The sequence below is a fragment of the Saimiri boliviensis genome, chromosome 10, assembly GCF_048565385.1.
Source record: "Saimiri boliviensis isolate mSaiBol1 chromosome 10, mSaiBol1.pri, whole genome shotgun sequence".
Lineage (NCBI taxonomy): Eukaryota > Metazoa > Chordata > Mammalia > Primates > Cebidae > Saimiri > Saimiri boliviensis.
In genome coordinates this window covers 63,572,141-63,584,613 of record NC_133458.1, presented here as the reverse complement: position 1 = coordinate 63,584,613, position 12,473 = coordinate 63,572,141, and the positions used below count along the sequence as shown (strand labels likewise).

General features: G+C 37.0%; 1 protein-coding gene across 6 annotated transcripts in view; it reads right to left on the bottom strand.

Moving 5' to 3' along the window:
• DMTF1 (cyclin D binding myb like transcription factor 1) overlaps positions 1-9,298 on the bottom strand; it is a 43,456-nt gene extending 34,158 nt beyond the window's left edge. The window contains exons 1-2 of one of the 6 annotated variants that reach the window (XM_010344958.3): positions 9,160-9,298; positions 7,101-7,236 (exon numbers count right to left, since the gene is read on the bottom strand). The gene's annotated coding sequence lies outside the window, so the exon portion shown is untranslated. The other 5 variants (XM_074379353.1, XM_010344964.2, XM_010344973.2 and 2 more) reach the window with 5 other exon arrangements.
• Between the last annotated feature and the right edge of the window lie 3,175 nt (positions 9,299-12,473).

The following is a 12,473-nucleotide window of genomic DNA, read 5'->3' as shown; positions in this document are numbered from 1 at the left end:
CAGAAGCTTATTTGATAGGTGCAAAATGGTCACAGGTTTAGCATTTGAATGAAAATCGTTTAAAGACCCAAATTAATCCAAAACTTTGGGAAAAAGAACCAGAATCCTGGCTCCTTTTTTAAAGTTCTGCAACTCCTTTTAGGGATTAGTGAATGGTTCTATGCTACTTTGTAAATTAACAAGCTTATTTGTTCAATCAACAAATATATCCAAATACATTACATCTCTACTACATGCAGGTATTGGGGATACAGTAGCTTTTTTTTTTTTTGCTTTGGAGACAGATCTCACTCTTGTCACCCATGCTGGAGTGCAGTGCCACCATCTCAGTGTACTGCACTCTGCCTCTGGGGTTCAAGCAATTATTCTACCTGAGCCTCCCAAGTAGCTGTGACTACAGGTGCATGCCATCCACCCGGCTTTTTGGTATTTTTTAGTAGAGACAGGGTTTCACCACGTTTGCCAGGCTGGTCTCAAACTTCTGACCTCAGGTGATCCGCCTGCCTTGGCCTCCCAAAGTGCTGGGATTACAGGCATGAGCCACTGAGTCCATTCCCCTGTCATCTTAAACATGTTCTTGACTCACTACTTTTCCTCTTTAGTCCGAGCAATATGGCCAGTACATTTATTAATATTTGAGAAATTGACCTAGTTTCACTTTTAATGTGTAATACATTTACATGGTTAAAAATTCAAAGGTAATTTTTATTAATACTAATATAAGGTATCCAAATGAAGATGTCAATCTGATAAAAACAAAAACTAGAGTTCAACAGGCCAGCGTTAAACCTATAAATGTGAGTTAGTGGCATGCACATTGTCTTCAAAGATTTCTTAAAGAGGTTAGAGAAGACACCCTAGAACACTCCACTACATGTGGGAAGTCAAGCAAAGAAGAATGAGAAGGACCAGCTAGAGATGCAAGAGAAAAACTAAGAGGTGTTAACTAAGAAGCACAAGTGTTTTTTCAATGAGCATTAAGTAGCCAACTGTATTGAAAACTGCTAAGGATAAGATGATTGAGAAATGACTATGTAATCTGGCAATATGGAGAACAATTGGTGCCTTTAACAAAAGTAGTTTGGTGGGAGTGGTAGCGGCAGAAGCCTTACGGAAATATGTACAAAATTAGAAGTAGGAAAGAAAAGACAAACTACAAATCCTTTCAGTAGGTTTAGCTTTCAAATTAGAACAAAAGGATCAAGTGCAGTCAAGACAGTTGTTACAAAGAATACATATGTATTCTGATGTTGGACAGAAATATTGGTGAATAAATCAAATTGTGATAGTAGGGTAAAAAGCTTAGTAATTTAGTGCCTTTATTCTAATTCATTATTCCTCAATCTATGCTTAACAACTTCTGGAATCCCTCCCCATTTGGTTTATCAGGAAAATCGCCAACTCTACTATCACGTTTTTGGTCCTTTTTGGAGCAGAAGAGTCATGTACCATATAATATTTCAGTCAAGAGTGGAGTGCATATATAGTAAATCTGTAAGAGTATACCACCATATTTTTACTGCAAATTTCTATATTTGGATATGTTTAGATACACAAATACTTGCCATGTGTTAAAATTGTATTGTATTCAGTACAGTAACATGCTGTACATGTTTGTATTTTTTATGATGCTCACAAGAAATAACACAAAATGCATTTCTGAGAACCGTCATTAGGCAACACGACTGCACATCATCAGCTTTTCAATTTTCCTTTCTTTGTAATGGGTTATACCATATGTACTATTTTTAAACTAAAAATGAGAAGACAGCATGGAAGAAAAATAAACACAATTTTAACAGCCATTTTAACTAAAGTGACCTTTTGGCATGTTTCCATCATTTGCTGAGTATCTTTAAATAGCCCGATACCTTAGTAAATTCAAGAAAAAAATATCTGAGGGTAACAGCAAATCCAAATGCAGTTAGGAAGACCATGGACAATCTGCTTGAGATTTCAAGAATTTTGAATACTTAGATATGGACATTTTGCCTATTGGTATACAGTTTTATAAAAAAGGAATTAACTCAGCTTTATCATCAGTTATTAGAAAGCTGTGCAAGGAATTAGTTTTATCCATAGCTTTATCAGTGGGGAGTGGCTTACAGAAAGAACTATCAGATGTGTTTATATAATTTTAACAGCCCTAATGCTTTGGCACTGCTGTTATTTATGCACACTGTATTTATAGCTTTGATAACTTTAATTTTCTATATAGTCTATCATGTGTCTATCTGACAAACGTTGTTATATGCCTTGTTGACACTTTCATTATAAATTTCGGTAATTTTGATTTATGCATAACTATGGAATTTGTTACACTGGGCTGAAAGTTGAAAAGACTTTGGCCACCATTTGTAAATTTTCATTCAGATTCATTATACATCTCAGAATCTTAAAAGAACAGTGGAAACATTTCTTGTAATCTGCTGTTTAACATAGTTTTTAAAAGGTTGCCAGGCAGTTAACAGTGTGAACCAGATCACTTTTATAGATTGGTGAAGCATGTTTTCTGAGACCTAAAAAATAATGTATAAAATGAAATAGTGAATATGCAAAATTCCAGTTAACTTTTATTATATGAAAGTAATTTAAATGTGTGCCTAATAAATTTTGAGTGGTTATCTGATAAATCACTAGAGAGGTGGTACGTTTCAAGTTATTTAATGCTTTATTAAGAAATAACTATTTTTGGTCATTAAAACCTAATCATATGTTCTATAACAAGAATTATTGCTTGCTAAAATTCTTTTAACTCTTAAAGCTTTAACTCATTGATGACTCAAACAAATTTTAGAAAACTTAGTATTCTGTTCCTGTAACAATCTCAATGTGTTTTTTAGCAAGACTAAAATGTATTTGATCTGTTCCTTAAATCCAGATTTTGTTAGATGTCATTTAAATAATGGTACACGATTCACTCCTTAGCAGGATTTTGTTTTTCAGAAAAGCTAAAGTGGTTTTAATAAGACTGAGTAATATTTATATTACTTTTTAGAATTTTTTTTTTTTTGGAGACAGTGTCCTGCTCTTGTCACCCAGGCTTAAGTCCAGTGGCATGATCTCAGCTCACTGCAACCTCTGCCCCCCAGGTTCAAGCGATTCTCCTGTCTGGGCCTCCTGAGTAGCAGAGATTACAGGCACCTGCCACCACACTCATCTAATATTTGTACTTTTAGTAGAGATGGGGGTTTCACCATGTTGGCCGGGCTGGTCTCAAACTCCTGACCTCAGGTGATCTGCCTGCCTCGCCCTCCAAAAATGCTGGGATTACAGGCCTGAGCCACCACACCCAGTCACTTTTTATTATTCTTTTAATCATTTTGATTTTTTAAACATGTGGCATACACTATTTACCAGGTACACTGTAAGGGTTACTATTGATAGAACAGGTTGGGCTACAGTAAGGACTTGGGATATGTAACTTCATTAATAATCACTACAAATGCTGCATGTTTTAATTTATATTAACATAGAGAACACCTTCTCCCAAACACCAAAACTTGTATATACTTCTGGGCCATGAAAGTTGACAGTTTTATTTATGACTATTTACATTGTTATTTATGCATGAAGCAAAGCAGGAAAATACACGGAGAATTATGTTTACAGAGGACTTTAATGCATCGTATTTCTTGAACATAAACATACTTTTATTATACTTAGTATTTTAAAAACCAAACAAAACAATTATACAATTGCAGGTTTGTACATGTTGTCAACTGCAAAAAAACCATTCCAGTGGCTTAAAAAAAAGAACACAAACCACACAACCTTAAGTGTGGTACAAAACTCTAATAATGGAGTTACTGTATCTTTATTACCATATAATCTCACATTAAAGCTCCCAATGAAAAAGATGACCTTATTTAATATACTATAAACTGGAAGGACAAAAAGGGATAAGCATAAAGAAATAACTCTTGGATCTGTTATTTAACACAGAATTCAATTAAAGAAATGAGTCATTCATGCTATTCTTCCTTTAGTATTGATGTAAGTTCCTTTTTTTCTCTTTTTTTAAATTTTATTTTTTTTAATGTAAAGTTCTTATCCAATGGGTTATCTCAGAGTGGTATTTCCATCAATTGAGTCTACTTATTGTCCTGATTTTTCTGGGCATTTAAGTGTTGAATATCTTCTAAAAACCAGAATCAAGGAATGAAGTGACCTTTGTTCCCAGTTTTGGGGGCTAATGCTATAAACAGATGTATACCCATTTCCAAGTACAGTACACTCGTACAAGTATGGAAGAGTTTAGACGCTATTAGTGGCAATCATGAGAAGCACAGGAACTAACATTTGCTGACCCTAGATGCTTGGAGCTGTGATTCTAAAATGGAACATGGGATGAGTCCACATGATACCAAAACATTCCCTATTTTCATATACTCACTTTATAATGTGAAATCTTTGCAAGCTACAGAACATATAGCACCACAATTTTATTAGGTGGGTGAAAGACTGAGAAACAACTGGGTGAGAAACAAGTCTCTGGCATAATTCAACTATTAAGGCAGCAAGGACACAGTTTTCAGAGGTCTTTTTTCCCTGACCCATTCATATTCTTTCTGTGTGACTGCATGGCTTCTAGCCATGTATCAGCATGCCTATCTTTACTGTTTTCACAATATTAAGATCATACTGTCACATCTTTTTTTTACTTACTGTATCTGGAGCATTTTCCAGTATTACTACTCTACATTTTGAATAGGTGCATAGATCTAAATTTATCTAATCTGTACCTATTACTCAACATTTGTTTTTGAGGCTATGTTATTATAAAACTCCAAAAGAACCACTGTATAACTTAATGTATACTTAATGCCTTAAAAAAATACTTAGAAGAGTATTGCATAGTAACATATAAGGAATTTGGAAGGTATTTTTGTTCTGAAATAACGAGACTTTGCTAAGTAGAAAACCTAAGTGGAAGGTAATAGGTAACAAATCCATACATCCTAAACATGGGTACCCACAGGGCTGTCAGACAACATGTAAGGTCACAGAATAAGCCTAACATCTTCCAAAGTACCAATTCTACTCGAGATCGGAATGGGAACGCTACATACTTGAGGAAGATTGTTTTGTGCTATAGTGCCAAGCCCCTTGGGATTTCTTCCTCTATGTACTTTATGGAAAAGTCTGAGAAGCAGAACCATAAATGAACATAAGGCATATTCAATTAAGGTACCTAATTAATGTTTACTATGGCTTGGTTTTAAGATAGCAAAATATGACTATATATCATAAAAATGTCAATAGAGCTGTTAGTGGAATCTATTCTATTCTAGCAAGCTTTAATGCTTAAAATGTTGATTTCAATTACCAACTATTGAAAACAATGTCATTATTACTTGAACAAGGAGAATTACTTGATAGCATGGATTTTAAGGTGCAGCATTTCATATCTGGTTCGACAATAAAATTGTATTGCTTATTAAAAAGCAACAAAATTATCTTTCACCCTATGTATGGTTTAAGAGCTAATAATGTGTTATTGGCTACACTTTAAAGATTTCATCCATTCAAAACTGAGCACTTTCATACAAGGCACCATCAGAAGCTTACACAGTATCATCAGACACCTGTGATTTACGGTGTATTTTTTTTTTTTAAGTTTTAATGCACATTTCCTCATTAGATACTAATATATACACAGGCAGTAAAATAAACCTAATGAACATTTCTGATGCATAACACCTGATGGGAAGTGAATGAATTAGCTTTGACCACTGGTGACTGAAGAAAGACCTAACAGTGTACATTTAATGACACTAAAAATGACATTTAAATATATAGGATGATAGAAAATTAAACTGTGTATAATGAGCTCTCCAGTGTGCTTTTTCCTGACAACTTATTTCTAGTATTCAATCATGAAATGCACGATCTTTCTACAAACTTGGTGGGGAGGAGAAAATGTGATAAACAGGTTCCTCCTTTAAACTTACCTTGATAGAATCAAAGCAAACACAAAATCTGTTTGTGATTTCTATTACAGAAATTTTCTTCACAAAATGAAAGCATCATCAAGATAAATGGAGAAATGACATGAAAGCAAATAAATGTCACATTTGGCAACTATGTTTTATCCTTAACACTTGGCAATTACTTTAATAAAAATCACTTAGTTTACAACTTCTTGGATCATCTTGTATCATTTAGAGGTATAAAAATCTTTTGGAGCTGAAACTGCAAAGGATTTAAAAGTATATCAGTTCTTGGGAAATCCTTTCATATAGGAAACATATGATGGTAGTGAGAATAAAATGGACTATGAAAATGGAAACTCCATTTTGGAAAGGCATAACAACACCTCAGTGTTAAATATGCAGTCTCTACAAATGACATAAAAAAACCAGAATGAACCCTTCCTAAACTTTGTTCCTTACTAAACTTTTGATGTTTTTGCAACAGACAGGTATGTGTTTAATACAAGTGATGCAAGACGTCAATACACTTCTAAGCTCCCTCAATATTTTAACATCTATGTGCCAGGCAGTAAATCCTTAGGGAACACTTGTTCACATCAGCTCATTCATCCTCACAGGTGTTAATTTAAGCCAATGCACTTAATGAAGCATGGCAAAAGCAACTGTTTAAAATAACGAGATGTTATTTTCAGGGCATGTAAGTTTATTACACTATTAATAAAAATTAGGGTCTGTAGATGTTGGAGAGATAAATGAGGCTAATAGGTAAGATATTTTTGCAAAGAAGGTGAAGACAAGCTTTTCATTGCTATTTAAATACTAAGTAGTGATATCAAACTAACCTTATAAAATACATACACTATCTCTCCACCTTTAAAGCACCCCTTGAGTGTAATGAGATAACTGAAGCACTGAAAAAAGAGATCTTTAAAAAAAAGGGCTACAGGACAGCTACCTACTTTTGATATGATTCTTTACTAGTAAACATTTCCCAGCTATACTCTGTTTTCAAAGCTCAAGTCATACCCCCAAACTTTGATTTCTTCCCCTCAAAATACTTGTAACACCTGAACACTCAAAGAAAAAGTTTTATATAATGTATTCATATATAACTGCAAAGTATGAACTTAAAGTTCTAAGAAAGATGCAATGCCCAGTACTTACTGGTTAAATGTTGATGAAGACAGGGCAATAGCATTTTGGCTCCACCATTAGCTCAACTGTAATCAATAAAGAGATTCACGCAGAATATGCGGTGCTAAATCAGTCCCAAAAAGCATATTTGGGGTGAGCCTATCAACTAAAATAGTAAGAAAAAAAATTAGCTTGTTTGGTGGCATATAGAAGCACCTAGTATTGGGAGTTAAAATGAGACAAAAATCACCACAAATCATGAAATATATTTTTCATACCTACAACATAATGGTTTTTTCCAGACAGAATGAGGCTGGCTTTTGTGCTTTGTGTATGGAAGAAAAAAACTATTCCCACACCAAATTGGATTCTCTCAGTAAGATAACTTTTGCATGTTAAGAAATGTAGTTTTAACCTTTTTTCTCTAAATCCTAACAAGATTTGTAAATCTTTACCAAATACATGAAATCTTGTTTCTACTACAACATAAGAGAAAAAGATAAGATTTTGTTGTATCGTCATAGTCATTCTTTAAATGTAGAAAGTGATAGTAAATTATCTAATTTGTTAAAATACAATAATCCTCAGAAAGTTACTTGAAATACAAATTTAAAACCAGCCTAAAAAAATTTGAAGTAATGAAAAAATATGAAAACCCTTAAGAAATACCAGTAAGACAGCCTGTAAAACAAACAAAAAAGCAACAACAACAAAAGAAAACCCTTAACTGAAAAAGAAAAACGGATTTTGTAAAACTTTCAACATAGGGGAAGAATATTTTCGTATTTGGACTGGAGCTTAAAAGCTACAAATGGTTTTCTCTTACGATTTAAAAACACAGGTATAACTAATTTAAAATATTCCAAATGGCACAATTTTAAGCTCAAGACATGTAATATTAAAAGATTCTGCAAAATATGCATTTTGTAGGACGTCCCAACAAGCAGCCTCGCCTGTCAGAAAGGAGGCACACAAACAAAAATCAAATCTATGTACATTAAAAAGAGGTACACAAAAATGAATGGAGTTGCGAAAAAAGCTACTACGCAAATTCAATGAGAGAAAGGGAGGAGTCCTGACTGATACTGTATACGATTACCCCTTTTCTTATCGACGCCGAATATTTTTATATAAAAACATATGCTCTATCATTCAACTGCACAGAAGGGCACTTGGCCACTTCTACTCTCAAATCTACTCTGGAGATTGTGGTAAAACAATTTACATACCTCCCTGAAGAAATTCTCAAAGCGAAGTCCATTTTAGAGGACAAAGTGGATTTAACAATTTTAAGAACTTTCTGGGATATCGGCACAATAAGCCAATTACTCTTTACAGACGCATTTTCCGCGCTCCACCAGGACTCTGTCCGGGCGCCCCAGCCCACATCCCTTCTTTAAAGAGACTCAGACTGACAGAGGCGGTTCGGCCAGCTATCCCGATTCTCTCTGCCTAAGCCGTGAATCGCCAAGCAAGGCTGAATCCCCGCAAAATTAAAGAAGAATCTAAAGCGCAAACAAGGTAAAAGAACAACAACAAAAAAGCAAAGCGGGGGAAGTTGGGTCGAGACCCGCCCCCACTCTCTCAACCCCACCCAAGCCTACCTCTCTCCAACGCTGCACCACACAACAAAACCGAAAAACGTAATAAAAATAAAAATTAAATAAGGAATACCACGAGAAAGCAAATAGGGCTTCCTTGCTGTCCCCACTCCCTGTGGCCCAGTTCTCTACCCAACCTCCCGGCCCACCCCACCCCCCCAGGGGTCCCGGCGCCATTTAGCTCCTCCGAAGCCGCCATTTTCCGCCCCCGTCGGATCGCTGCTGTGCCTCTGCGGCCGCTCGCTTCCCTACTCTGCAGCCTGAGCCACGGGCGCCGCCCGGCCTTGAGAGGGAGGCACTGGCCGGAACGTGCGGGGACGGCAGCTGCAACGTCAGGAAGGCCAGACTCCGACCCCGCCCGCGGTGCCAGGGCGCCGGCAGCCTGCGCCAGCCGGCGGGAGCTAGCGGGCAGAAAGGGGGCCGGACAGGCTCCACTGGGCGGAGCGGCCCTGGCGGCGGTTGGGACCTGAAGGTTCCATCGCACTTACTTCCTGTTTTGGGTCCGGGCACTTTGGAAGAACCAGGATGGAGGCTCCAAAAAATACCAGGATGGAGGAAGCAGCCACGGGCGAGAGTGGCTGCAGCTGGAGTGAGCGAGTGCGACGAGCCACCGGAAACGGAGCTGCGGCCGCGCCCCGCCCCCAGCTCCCCGCACGCTGCCCCTCCCGTTCGTGTGTCCCGCGGGTGGCCCCGCGCGCTGGCTGAACGCGTCACTTCCGGTTGTGTCGGCGCGCGAAAAAAGGTCTTGAAAGGTTTGGAACGTCGGTGCTCAGTGGGGATGTCTGCTGTCCTTCTCTCTTTCTGCTAGGAAATCTCTGCACTGACTATACCACTGCTGATGCTGTAAAAGAGGTCCTTCTGCTTTGACGCAACTGTCGTTCCTCTGGTTCTGGGGACACTTAGTCCCCGCGGGCCGATTTTCATAGTTCCCCTGTGGCTCCGAGCCGAGGGAGCCGCGCTGTGGAATGGAAGGAACCGGTGATCTCAGTGCTGAAGAAAACAGGGAGAGTGTGTTTTTGTACTTTATTTGCCTTGCGGCAGGGGCTTAAAATGAGATGTTGTCTGGGTGTGTGAAGCAGTTGATGAAATGTGTCCTCTGTGAGGGTGATCTCACTGTTACACTGGGAAGATGCTCTTCTGTTGTGCCCAGTTCTTAAAAATGCAGATGCTCCTTAGGTTGCAGCTGTATAAACCCATCCTAAATCGAAAATGCGTTTTAAAACCCTTATTAACGAAAAGGATAAATAAGCTTTTGGATTCAGCAGTGTGAGTCAGCATTTTTCTGAGTGTTTATGTGTCATGTGAATGTTTTACGTGTACTAAACTCATTTGGTGTTCATAAGTACATCGCTACAGTTACTAGAAATGAATCCCATTTTACACAGAAACCAAAGAGAAGTGAAGGAATGTGTCCAAAGGCTCCCAAGTAGGTGGTGGAATCAGAATTGAAGCCTCAGCTCTGGAGGCTGTGTTGTGAACTACGCGGTTGCAGCCCACAAAATACACTTTCGTTACTTTCATACGAAAACAAATGATTACAGCCAGTTTACAAATGCTTTACTTTACTGGAGGATTGAGGTGTTTGGCCAGTTTTCAAAAATAAATGTCAGAAGCAGCATTTTCTTGTGTTGATAATTTTATTACTAATTTGTGGCACTCTGCATTCTATTGGAGTTAAGCTGTATATCATTCCATTTTTTAATAAGTACATAATAATGTTTATGTAGGCCAAACTATGAGACGGAATAGTATTGTGGTATGGTCTCAGGCAGTCAAACCTGAATGTGAATATTGGCTCCATTTCTTAGTAGTGAATATGGCACTTCACCTCTTTTAGCTTCGTTTACTTTAGAAAAGTAGGAGTAGTAACATCTACCTTCCAAAATATTGTTGACAACATACTTTACCTAGAATCTGACGTGTGTTAAGCATTAAAAATGGAAACTATTAAACTCCAAAGCCAGAGAAGTCATACAACTACTGGAAGAGCAGTTATAATAAAATAATAATTACATATGAAAATTGTTGACATGAACATTGGTAAGAAGGTGATTCCTAATTAGCCACATTTTTTTCATAAAACATTACCATATAGGACTTCGTTAAGGCACAAAATAGTGATAGATAAATTATGGTCGGGCTGTGCATTCTCTTCTGCAAAATTTTAGGTCAGCCTTCATGCTGCTGTTAATTTCCTAAAAAAAAGTCAAGTGCATCCTCATAACTAAATTCACCCTTACTTGTTGACTTTCATTTGTAACTACCTTTTTCCAAGTCAGCTGGTATTTATTTGGGGATGACAAGTGTATTTTAGTATTAGCTTAATACATAACCTAAAAAATATGTTAATCATAGTAACGTCTCTCTCCCTTTAACCTGAATAGTCAAAGACTATCCATAATACAACTTGATTCCTAGAGCAATTTTCTGCAGTTCTACGTTATCTGTACCTCACTACTTAGTCAGTGTGTACTTAGGGAATGCATGAAGTTTTAAATGTTTTGTAGAAAAATCATGAGAAGTATTTCTATCCTAAACAATAATTATTAAAGTATTTATAGCATAGCTTGGTATTTACTGCATTTGCTAGTTATAATTGACTTTGTTGGACTCCAGAGGTTTTATAACACTTTCATGAACTTCATCACTGATTGAATGCTGATGAAATTGCCTTTTTTAATGGCAGGTTGATACATTAATATGAAATATTTCAAATACTGAGAAGCAGTTTCTGTTGTTTCATGATTATCATGCTAATTTATAAAAAAAGATGTTTATAAGCTTTGATTTAAAAGAAAAATACAATTACTAAGTAATTTACTTTCTACACGGTCTCTTGAGTCCTGTTAGTATAGCTGATGAGTATATACTGTAGGGCCTTCCATCTGAAGGGGATTGCTATGCTAACAGAGGAATGAACAAACTGTTCCAGTTAAGCCTACACATCAGGCTTTACCAAATAGTCTCCTGACTCACATTCTTGCTGTAGGCTTTCCTCTGGGCCTTACGACACTCCATCTTACAATCCTTTCCCCACCCTGCATTTTTCTATGTGTGTTATCTCTACAATCCTTTTAATACCTCAGCCTGGTGACCACCTCTGTATATCCACTTCACTTTTTTCTTCTTTTATGGTCAATCTTTGTTGAGGCCTATTGATGGAATATTAGCAAAAAAAAAAATGGTTGCTTACCAAGTTACGGGAATGGAGAGCTAAGGCTTTCAATATTCCTGGCCAATAAGGCTAAAAATTTTTGTTCTTTTTTTGTAATTTTGGTGTGTAAAACAAAATAAAACAGTTCAGATACTTCACTAAAATGGGAGAATATCTGGACCCAGACTCAAAGGCTTGTTCATTTATAATCTAGCATGAAAGAGAGAGGGACAATATATTAGTTAACTAAGCAATAATTGCCGTGTTTTTTAAGTTCTGAGAAAGATACCATTTGGGTGCTCTGAAAGTGAACTTTTACATAGAGACTTCAGAGTAGGCCTTTCTAGGGAGATACTTAAGCAGAAAGGTGAAAATAAACAAGCGTAGGAGGGGGTGCAGCATGGCAAGGCATTTGTCCAGCTAGTGCCTGAAAGCCTATTTAGAGAAAGCAACTGGCTTGTAAAATGTTTATAAAATGGTGAAAGCACAGCACTGCCAGGTGGTAGGCTATTCCTTGCAAAAGTTAGCTGAATTTCTCAAAAAACTTCATTGTGGTAAGAACACAATGTGACATCTGCCCTCTTAATGAAATTTTAAGTGTGCAAAACATTATTAACTATGGGTACAATGTTGCACAGCAGATCTCTA